Source organism: Spermophilus citellus (assembly GCF_964194105.1).
Source record: "Spermophilus citellus genome assembly, chromosome: 4".
In the NCBI taxonomy this organism is placed as follows: domain Eukaryota; kingdom Metazoa; phylum Chordata; class Mammalia; order Rodentia; family Sciuridae; genus Spermophilus; species Spermophilus citellus.
In genome coordinates, this window is record NC_138185.1 from 20,416,105 (window position 1) to 20,425,643 (window position 9,539).

General features: G+C 42.3%; 1 protein-coding gene across 7 annotated transcripts in view; it reads right to left on the minus strand.

The window, feature by feature from the left end:
- The window catches only part of RALGAPB (Ral GTPase activating protein non-catalytic subunit beta), a 108,314-nt gene extending 99,934 nt beyond the window's left edge, over positions 1 to 8,380 (minus strand). For 5 of the 7 annotated variants that reach the window (XM_081293116.1, XM_081293111.1, XM_081293110.1 and 2 more), the window contains exon 1: positions 8,164 to 8,379. The gene's annotated coding sequence lies outside the window, so the exon portion shown is untranslated. Of the gene's footprint in view, positions 1 to 8,163 lie in introns of all 7 variants that reach the window. The other 2 variants (XM_081293113.1, XM_081293112.1) reach the window with 1 other exon arrangement.
- Positions 8,381 to 9,539: the final 1,159 nt, after the last annotated feature.

A 9,539-nucleotide genomic window follows, 5' to 3' on the forward strand; every position in this document is an offset into this window, starting at 1 on the left:
TATTAATTTCATGATTAAAAACCAGAAATCATTACCAAGTATTAGATCTGTGAAGACTGAAAACCACCAGTTAAAGAACTAAGTGTAAGATGGAGTTAGAGAATATCATGCTAAGCAAAATAAGCCAATCCCAAAAAAATCAAAGTCCAAATGTTCTCTCTGATAAATGGATGCTGATCCATAATGCAGGGGGAGGGCATGGGAAAAGTGGAGGAAGTATGATTGGGCAAAGGCAGAGAGGGGTTGGGGACAGGAAAGATGGTAGAGTGAGATGGACATCATTACCCTAGGTACATGTATAACTGCACATATGGTGTACAACCAGAGAAATGAAAAGTTGTGCTACAACTGTGTAAAATGAATCAAAATGCATTCTGCTGTCATATATACCTAATTAAAATAAAGAAAGAAAGAACTAAGTGTAGTAAGCAGTAAAGTGGGTAGGGTGGCACTATGACAAAATGGAGTATACAAGCTCTGATTAAAAGGCACAGCTACTATTCAGTAAATGATAATCCAACTAGAAAAGATAATTTAATTTTTCAAGACACACAGGAATTTGAATATTTCTGTGAAATATCCTTCTCTTGAAAAACTAGAAACTAAATTCAAGTTCTTTTTTAAAAAATTCCACAATGGGGCTGGGCTGTATCTCAGTGGTAGAGTGCTTGCCTAGCACATGTGAGGCAATGGGTTTGATCCTTAGCATCACATAAAAATAAACAAATAAAATAAAGGCATTCTGGGCTGGGGATGTGGCTCAAGCGGTAGCGCGCTCGCCTGGCATGCGTGCGGCCCGGGTTCAATCCTCAGCACCACATACCAACAAAGATGTTGTGTCCGCCGAGAACTAAAAAATAAAATATTAAAAATTCTCTCTCTCTCTCCTCTCTCTCCTCTTTCACTCTCTTTAAAAAAAAATAAAGGCATTCTGTCCATCTACAACTACAAAAAATTTTTTTCTTTAAATCCACATGTGAGCTTAAAAACAACTTCTATGGTTTAGTTTATGCCTCTGATCTGAGATAAAATGCACACATTGCTTTTGGTAATGGAATTAGTATAATTCTTCAGGAGGGAGGAAAGAGAGTCACACATTATGGATGACACGCTGCTGCCCTGAAAATAAAATGAGTATTTCAGAAAAGAAAAGGAAGACCTGCACAACAGTACTGGAGGACATAGTAAGAACCCTGGAAGTCACCCTGACCCATCTTTGCCACAGGAGCCAAGCTTACATCTCAACTATGCAGGTCCTATAACTTCATTTTTGTTGCTATTGGGGAGATAAAAGGATGAGGGCAGAGTGTGGTGTAACAGATTTAGTAGGGTGAATTCACTTAGCCCAGTTTTGCAATTGCCAGCCTACTTTTTTTTTTTTTTAATTTGTTTTTGGTTGTAGATGGACAAAAATACCTTTATATTATTTATTTACTTATTTTTATGTGCTGCCAAGGATCAAACACAGCACCTCACATGTGCCAGGCAAATGCTCTACTACTGAGCTGCAACCCCAGCCCACCAGCCTACTCTTAAATATACAAATAAGAACCTCCTCTTGCTGTACCAGCTGAGGCTATCCAAAGACACACATATGAGATCTCAGAGAACATCATCACTTTTAGGAGCCAGAACGGCCGCACAGCCAAGGCTCTCCTGGGCAAGGATATACATATCCATATCCACCTCTTGGGACAGCACCATGGTAGGATCCTGCCGTGCCTTGATCCATTTACCCTGGGTCTGCTAGCAGACCAACTGTGTTAATAAAATGGCACATTTGTAAGGAACCTCAGAATGATATGCCATTTTTTAAGCATTCAATCAAGGATAGCAAGAATGTTTATCAGTATACAGCAAGAGATGACAATGTCAGGTAACCTGACTCAGTAATACCATTTACAACCCAGCAATATCACTTACATTTACCTTTCTAGAACTCAATGGGAGAAAAATGTATAGAAGGGGAGATGAGTACAGGTTCACCCAGCTATAGACATGGGATGCAGAAAGTCAAATCAGATGCCAAACTCCAAGAAGACACCCTGGAGACCCAGTTCACCTGACCCTTTGCAACCACTTAAGTTTCATGATGTTAAAATGGACCATGACCACAACACTGGAGTCATTTCTTCTATAGCATTCCCAGAGGAATTCTAGATGACATCACATGTCTGTCAGAATCAGTGAATGTGTACATCAGTTGGATCGTTGTCTGTGAGGGGCCAATCAGCAACAATGCAGATGATCCATCCCTTGGCAGTTCCACCTGCCATGGACCCATGGGCTAGGTACCAATTCAGAGACATCCTAGGAATCCAGGGTGGTTCAATGCTGTTGCAGACCTCTATGCACGTAGAGTGGGTGTGGGTGGGTATGGTTTTAAGTATGGCTGTGGAGGTGTATTCCTAGACATAGAGTCCTGAGAGGTTACTGGGCTTGAAAGACCTAATCTGGCCTCACCTAACTCCAAAACCCTTTTGACTTGTCCCTTCCCCAGCTCTGCCACTCCTTCCCCCAGCTTTGGGGCCCTGGCTCAGGAAGGTGAACAGACCTCATAAGCCTCCTTGTCTACTTCATCAGCACACTGCCCATTTGAACTAGAAGTCCTGCCCTCCTTCCCTCCCTTCCAATGACTGTGGCTTGAGTTTCAAAGCTACTATTCCCCCAGGTTCTTTGGCTGGGCCTAGATAGCGTGCTGGCTCCCCCATGCCAACTGAGAAGCCCCATTTCAGATTGCTTTTGTAGAAGAAGCAGGGCCTAGGTCAGGGATGGGCTGTCAAGTCACAAACCTGTAAATAAAAAAATCAATGCTGAAAAAAAGAAAAATAAATATATAGGAACAAACTGGAGGCAGAGAATAAAAGTTTAATTTTACCATAGGAATGATACAACAGGAAATGAATTTCCATTAAAGTAATTTGACAAAAGTGTCCAAGATAAGCTGAAGAGACAATAGAACAGCAAACTCTAATGTGGCTAGTACACTGAGGGGAAGGGCAGAGTTGGTCACTGTGGTGAGATATATGAAGACATAACTGAAGTCAAATGATAAATCTCCTCCCACAGACTATCTGCTGTCAACCTGAGCTGCTAGCAGAGAAGTCGCCACCTTTAGTGTTCCAAAAGTGAATACAGGAAGATGATATTGCTCCCCTACAGATTCATTAATTTCCTTCTCAACTCCATATCTACCCATTCTAGGTTTTCCTTCTGCAAGTTTCTATTATCAGGTGACTGTGTGCCGGGGAACAGCTTACAGCTTGTAAGTACCTCCTCAGAGTTACATGTAAGTTTAGTCTAAATAACAAATTACCATAATAATCAATACACTGGTGGACATACTAAGACCACAGCCTGACATTAATTATATCAATTGATACAACCACTATTTATTACATGCATTCTATGCACCAAGCACAAAGAATATAATAGTAAATAAACATCCCTATTCCCAAGCAGCTTCAAGTTTAACTACAGAGAACAATTTTTTAAAACTCTATGAGGTAAATCCACATATCAGTTATTTCATTAAACACTTACTAAATGTTTTCTATGCATCCAGTTTGTCCTAAGATGTAGGTATGGAGATATAAACAGGGCACAATGGCTGCCCAGAAGTTTTCATACTCAGGATGAGAGAGAAATCAATAAGACACCATAATGCAGTATTAATACAATAACTGATGTGATGAGTAGTGAAAGCAGCATAATACAAAAGAAACCTACAGGAAATCTCATGTACCTTTGTATAACTGGTTGTTTTCAAAGAACTTTCACATATTACTTCATTTTATTGCAATAGCCACTAGGTAAGAAAAAAAAGTTACGGCTATGACTTTCTCAGGGTTACATCAAATAACAATAGAGCTAGAACAAGAAACTCCAACTCTTGTTCAAAGTCCAATGCTTCTTCCTTTTGTCTGACTCCATTCCTTATACGACCTTGGACAAGTCACTTGGCATTTCTTTTTCATAGTTTCTTCATCTGTAAAACAGGGAGAATACCTACCTAAAGTGACTTAGAGAAGAAGATCAAATAAGCAACCTAAGTCAATATACTCAGGGACATACAAATGCAAGGTACACATTATAAGGTATGCCTGCTTCTCTTGAGAAAAACAAGGTATAGGGTGCCAAAACACTGAGCAAATAAATGAAATGTGCTAGATTCTAAGGCACACAGGTGAATTCAAGTTCATCCATATAACTTAATGACTAATAAACGCAAAAGGACCGCAGTTCATAATCTCTTCTACAGTCCCACTGACCCCACAAGGCAAACATCAATCAACTTGGAAAAAAATGCAATCACCTATGTACCAGATTCTATTAAAGATCTTATCCAACACTCAAGTTAAAGGAAGAAAAGACAGGTTCTGTTTACATGTCTCCCCAAAGATAGCTTTTTCTAGTCTACCCAAAGAAAATATTTAGACCCCACATGCCCCCATTTACCAGCCTTTTTTTTGGGGGGATGGGGGTGGAGTACTAGGATTGAACCAGAAGTCCTTTACTACTGAACTACATCCCTAGTCCTTTTATTTTTTATTTAGTTCTCACTAAATCGCTGTAGTTGGCCTCAAACTTGCAATCCTCCTTCCTCAGGCTCCTGAGTCACTGGGATTAAGGCCGGTACCACCACAGCCAGCAGCTCTCCTCTTTGAAACCTCAGACTTACTCTGTCCAACATAGTATCTATAGGAATAGGAAACTATTTAATTAAAAATTCAGTTCCTTAAATTTAATTCCTTAGTTGCACCAGTCATATTTCACATATCACATGTGGCTAGTGATGACCATGTTGGACACACCAGATGTAGATACAGTTCAATCTGAACAGAAAATTCTGTTTCACAGAGGTGCTTTAGATACTATACTTTTATTTTTATTACAACTCTGACTAGACTACCGTCTTTTTTAAAAACTATTTTTTAAGTTGTTGACGAACCTTTATTTTATTTGCTTATTTATATATGGTACTAGGAATCGAATCCAGTGCCTCACACGTATGAGGCAAGTGCTCTACTGCTGAGCTACAACTCCAGCACCTGGACTAGTCTTTCTGAGGAAAGGAATTTTGTCTCACATCTCTTAGTATCCCAGTTTACATAGCAAAGTGCATATCATACACCAAGCATTTGCTACCTACCTATCTAACTGGATATCTCAAATATAGCAGACTACTCTGTCCATTTTCCCCACTTCCAATACAAAGGCACTCAAATCTAACAACAAACAAGACAACCTCTGGTGGAGGAAGGGGTCATGGAAGGGGACACTGTACCCAAAGGAAGAAGGCCTGCTTTCTATTCTGGATGTGCTAGAAGCAAACCATGCCACCTTGAGCAAGATACTTACTTCATTTCTTCATCTATTAAAGTTAGAAATAAATGCTACAGACTCTAATACTAAAATTTTAGTCATCCTGTACCAAAAGAAATCATGTATTCTATCCAAAAGGCCTTATATATGTCAGGGAAGACACCTGCTGACACTGATGTATACCCCAAATTGAAAGGAATCCACAGTTCTCAGGTTACCAGTCACTTTCAATCTTTCAGTTACAGTCACTTTCAATCTTTCCATGAACATGTAGAATTTTTCATCTTTATTTTAGAGACTTAAACCTCAGATGAAAAGACTGAGCTTCTTCCATGTGCTACCACCAGAACTGGATACTCTGGTCATGCGATCAAAAAAATAAGAACAAGTTTCTTGAGTACCTGGACTTAACATGAATTATCCCGTCAGTTTCTGTATTAACCTTAGCCTAAAAACTGAGCAAACAGTACTTAAGTGAACCAAGAAAAATTATCCCATAAAAATCTTTACACTGTAGGGCTAGGGATATAGCTCAGTTGGTAGAGTACTTTCCTCACATACACAAAGCGCTGGGTTCAGTCCCTAGCACCACATACACACACACACACACACACACACACACACACACCAAAAAAAAAAAAAAAAAAACCTTTACACTGTAAAGAATGTCATTATATGAAGTGTATATTTTTATTCAGTCTACATATTTCACCATATTTAACTGGTACAAAAAATTTTATTGCCCCCAAACTCTAATAATGATCTTCACAAACATACTCACCTACTTTATAAACCTTACATGGTTTTAAGATTAACCAAAACCAAGTCCAAACCGAATTACTAGTCTGTTTTCTTTAAAACTTGTAAACATGTAGGGCTATGGCAGTTCAGAATTCTGCAATGCTGAATTTGTCAATTCTTAAGTAGTTCTTAAGTTTTCTCTGCTAGTGAGTAGAATGAACTACAACCAACTGCAATTTCATTTACTTGCATTTACTAATACCAACAAGGCAACAGTATTCAGTGTATGACAACTAAACATTTTTCTGGACAATGAGAGGGGAAACACTTGCAAAAGCCTAAGAGTAAAAGAAAGGTTTCCATCATAGAATTGATTGTATCTGAGTATGATAAAATGAGACATTAAAAACCAACCGCTGTTGATTGCACACGATTAGTCCTACAGTGCCTTGCCATTGGTAAGAACTCAATGTGTTTGTTAGACTGCTAGACAGATAAAAAAGGAGGAAAAAAAAAAAAACTTCAAACACTACAAACTACCAAGTTCCTTTATAAAAATAAAAACAGAGAAAATTCTATTTGCAGCATAAAGTTTATCAACAGCATAAAAGAGACTTAAATATTGCATTAAAAGTTTTATGAGTATCTATGTAAAGCACTGGAAGGAATACAGAGATGGAGAAAATATGGTCCCTGCCCTCAAGTTACTCATAATCCAATAGAAGGGACAAAACTAACATTGTAGAAAATAACTGGTAAATTCCATTATGATGGTGCTAAAGAGGAGACTGAAAAAACAAAGGTGAGTGGGGGTTGGGGCAGAGGTATCTTGAAGGAAATGTGGTAGTTACACAGCTAGAGACAGTAAGAAAAGGATATGTGTATTGTATGTATGAGAGAGCAGAAGTGTGTGTTTGGATAGAGTGTTGAGAAAGCTTAGAGGACTGGCCAGGGAGAGGAACAGCATATGCAAAGAAGACCAAAAGGTTAGAAACACCATACCAATGAGTATTGCATTACTTAGGAAATTGCAAACCAACAATTTTACAGGAGATGTACTCATTTTAAAGGCCCAGGTGACTCAGAATTCCTGCAAAGAAAGTTACTTCCCACCCCCAATAGCCTATCACAGGTGTAATAGAAGCCAGTGGGCCTATTGAAAAGATCCCTATGGATGGAACTTGTACTTTTAACAAGTGCCCAGACATTTCTCTTGCACACTTAAGCTAGAGAAACACTGATGCAGCTTTTGAGATGCAGAATTACCTACTGTTGTGGTCCAAACTCTGCTGAACACGTGAATCACAGGGGGAACTTCCAAAAATAATGACAGCTGACTTCCACCACCTAGACATTCTGATTTAATTTGTCTGGGGTGTTATATGGGAATCAAAAATCTTTCAAAGCTTCCCAGGTGATTTTACCATGCAGCAAAGTTGGACAGCCACTGACCTAATTGTTAAGAACTTGACTCTGGAGCCAGACGGCTTGGATTCAAATTACCAGCTATGTGACCTTGGGAACCTAAGTCACCTAACAGCTCAGGGCCTCAGTTACCTCGCCAATAAAATGGGGATAACACCCATCACCTCAAGGGGTTGTTGTGAACTTAGATGTGCAGAACGTACGTCCTGGCACAAAGCCTGCAGGACAGCAAGCGCTGAAAAGGATTAGCTGTTTACTCTCATCACCAACTCTTCCTCATCCCAGCGTCACCGTGCAATGGGCAGCATCATCCCCACTGGGCGGCAGCAACTCCGCCAACCCTTCCGCTGGACCAAATTCTTCGCGGAGTTGTCTTCCAGGCTCCAGACCCGCCCCCTCCCGCGGGTTGCCCAGGAGAGAGCTTCGCCCGGCCAGGGCAGCTCCCAAGGGCCAGCTTGGGTTTGCACAGACCAGAGAGAAGCCGCCGACCCTGGGGCCAAGGTACCCTACCCCGGTGGCTTCCCTCAAAATTCGGAGATGCGCTTCCGAAGGTCAGGCGCCTGGAGCACCCAGAGCCCAGAAACAAGCCTCAGCAGTCCAGCGACCGCCAAAGGGAAGAGGAGAAAATGGGAGGGGAGGGTCTAGCCGCCGCGGGGCCGACAGCCCGGTTACCTGAGGCGACGGGCGGGGCCCGCATCGCTGGGGCGGGCGCCGCCGCCGGCCGCACTCAGCTTTCCGCCTCACGCGACCCGCGCCATTAGGCCTGCTCTTTCACCGCCCCGGCCGGCCGTCCTCAGGCGGTCAGTCAGTACCCCAGTCGGTGACTCTCCCAGGGCGCCTGGGGACGACGAAGGCCGGTCGGGCCGGCCGGCGGGGCTGTGCTCAGGCAACTTCCGACTGCCAGGGGCGGCGGCGTCAAATAACTCCCCAGCCAAATGGGACACTGCGCTTGCGCGGTGCGCCTGATCAGAGACTTCTGAGGGGCCGAGCCGGTGGTGTCAAATAATTCCCGAGACATGGATCCGGAAGCTGCGCGTGCGCAGCCATCCCAGAGGGCCGCGCGAGGCATGTTCACTCCTCCCTTTCCGGCTCCAGTGGAGAGCGATAAGTGAAGTGACGGATGCCGGTACCTCTGTGCAGCCGGGGAGCCACTCCACCTGTGTCCCAATGACTCATACGACAATCTAGACTCAAGCCTACTACCAGTGCGGAGGAGTAAAGGGCTTCTCTGAAAGATCCTGGCTGCCACTCACGCTGCAGAAATTTCTCACATCCCACCGTTTCAGCATTCTTTCTTTGAAATTATGCCTTTTGCCCGGCGTCTTATTAGACAGGCACAGCGTTAGTTAAGAGCAGCGTTCTAGCCAGGCCTGGTATGGGTTAAAAAGATGAATCAGACATCAGTTCAGAGCCTCTCATTAAGTAACTGAGTTTGATATGGGAGATAAGACTTTTAATAGCAAGAAATGCTGATTTGAGCACCTGCCATGCACCAGACGTTTTGCAGACTAACTACCACTTTAAATAATTGGTTTCGACTTCAACGAAGAAAATAATACCAGTAATGAGGTTAGCCCAAGTACCTTGTGTGTGTGTAAAGGGGGAAACTTGGGCAGAGAGAAAAGAGGAGGGAGGAATGATGAAATTCACGGAAGGGCTAGCCTTGAGACTGACCTTGAATATTCGGAGGGGGAGGGATCAGGATGTTGAGTAGTGCTGAAGGCATGCTTGTCTGAAAAGAGCAAAGAGAGAAAGAAAATGCAACTCCTCACCCTCTGAAAGGAGTGGCAAAGGAACTGGTATTCCCCCAGAACGGATAAAACAGGAGAGCAATTCCTCAAGCCCAGGAAAGTAGCTACAGAAATGAAGAGGAAAAAGGGGTAAGAATGTGCCAGGACACATTGTGGATCAAACATTTAAATACAATGTGACACATACTTTAGGAAACTCACAAAATATCTATTCCAGCCACCCCTCCTTTCCCTTTCTACACTACAGAGGCTAAAAAGCAAAGCATGTAGTCACCAAGCTCCCTGCAAGTGTGGCAG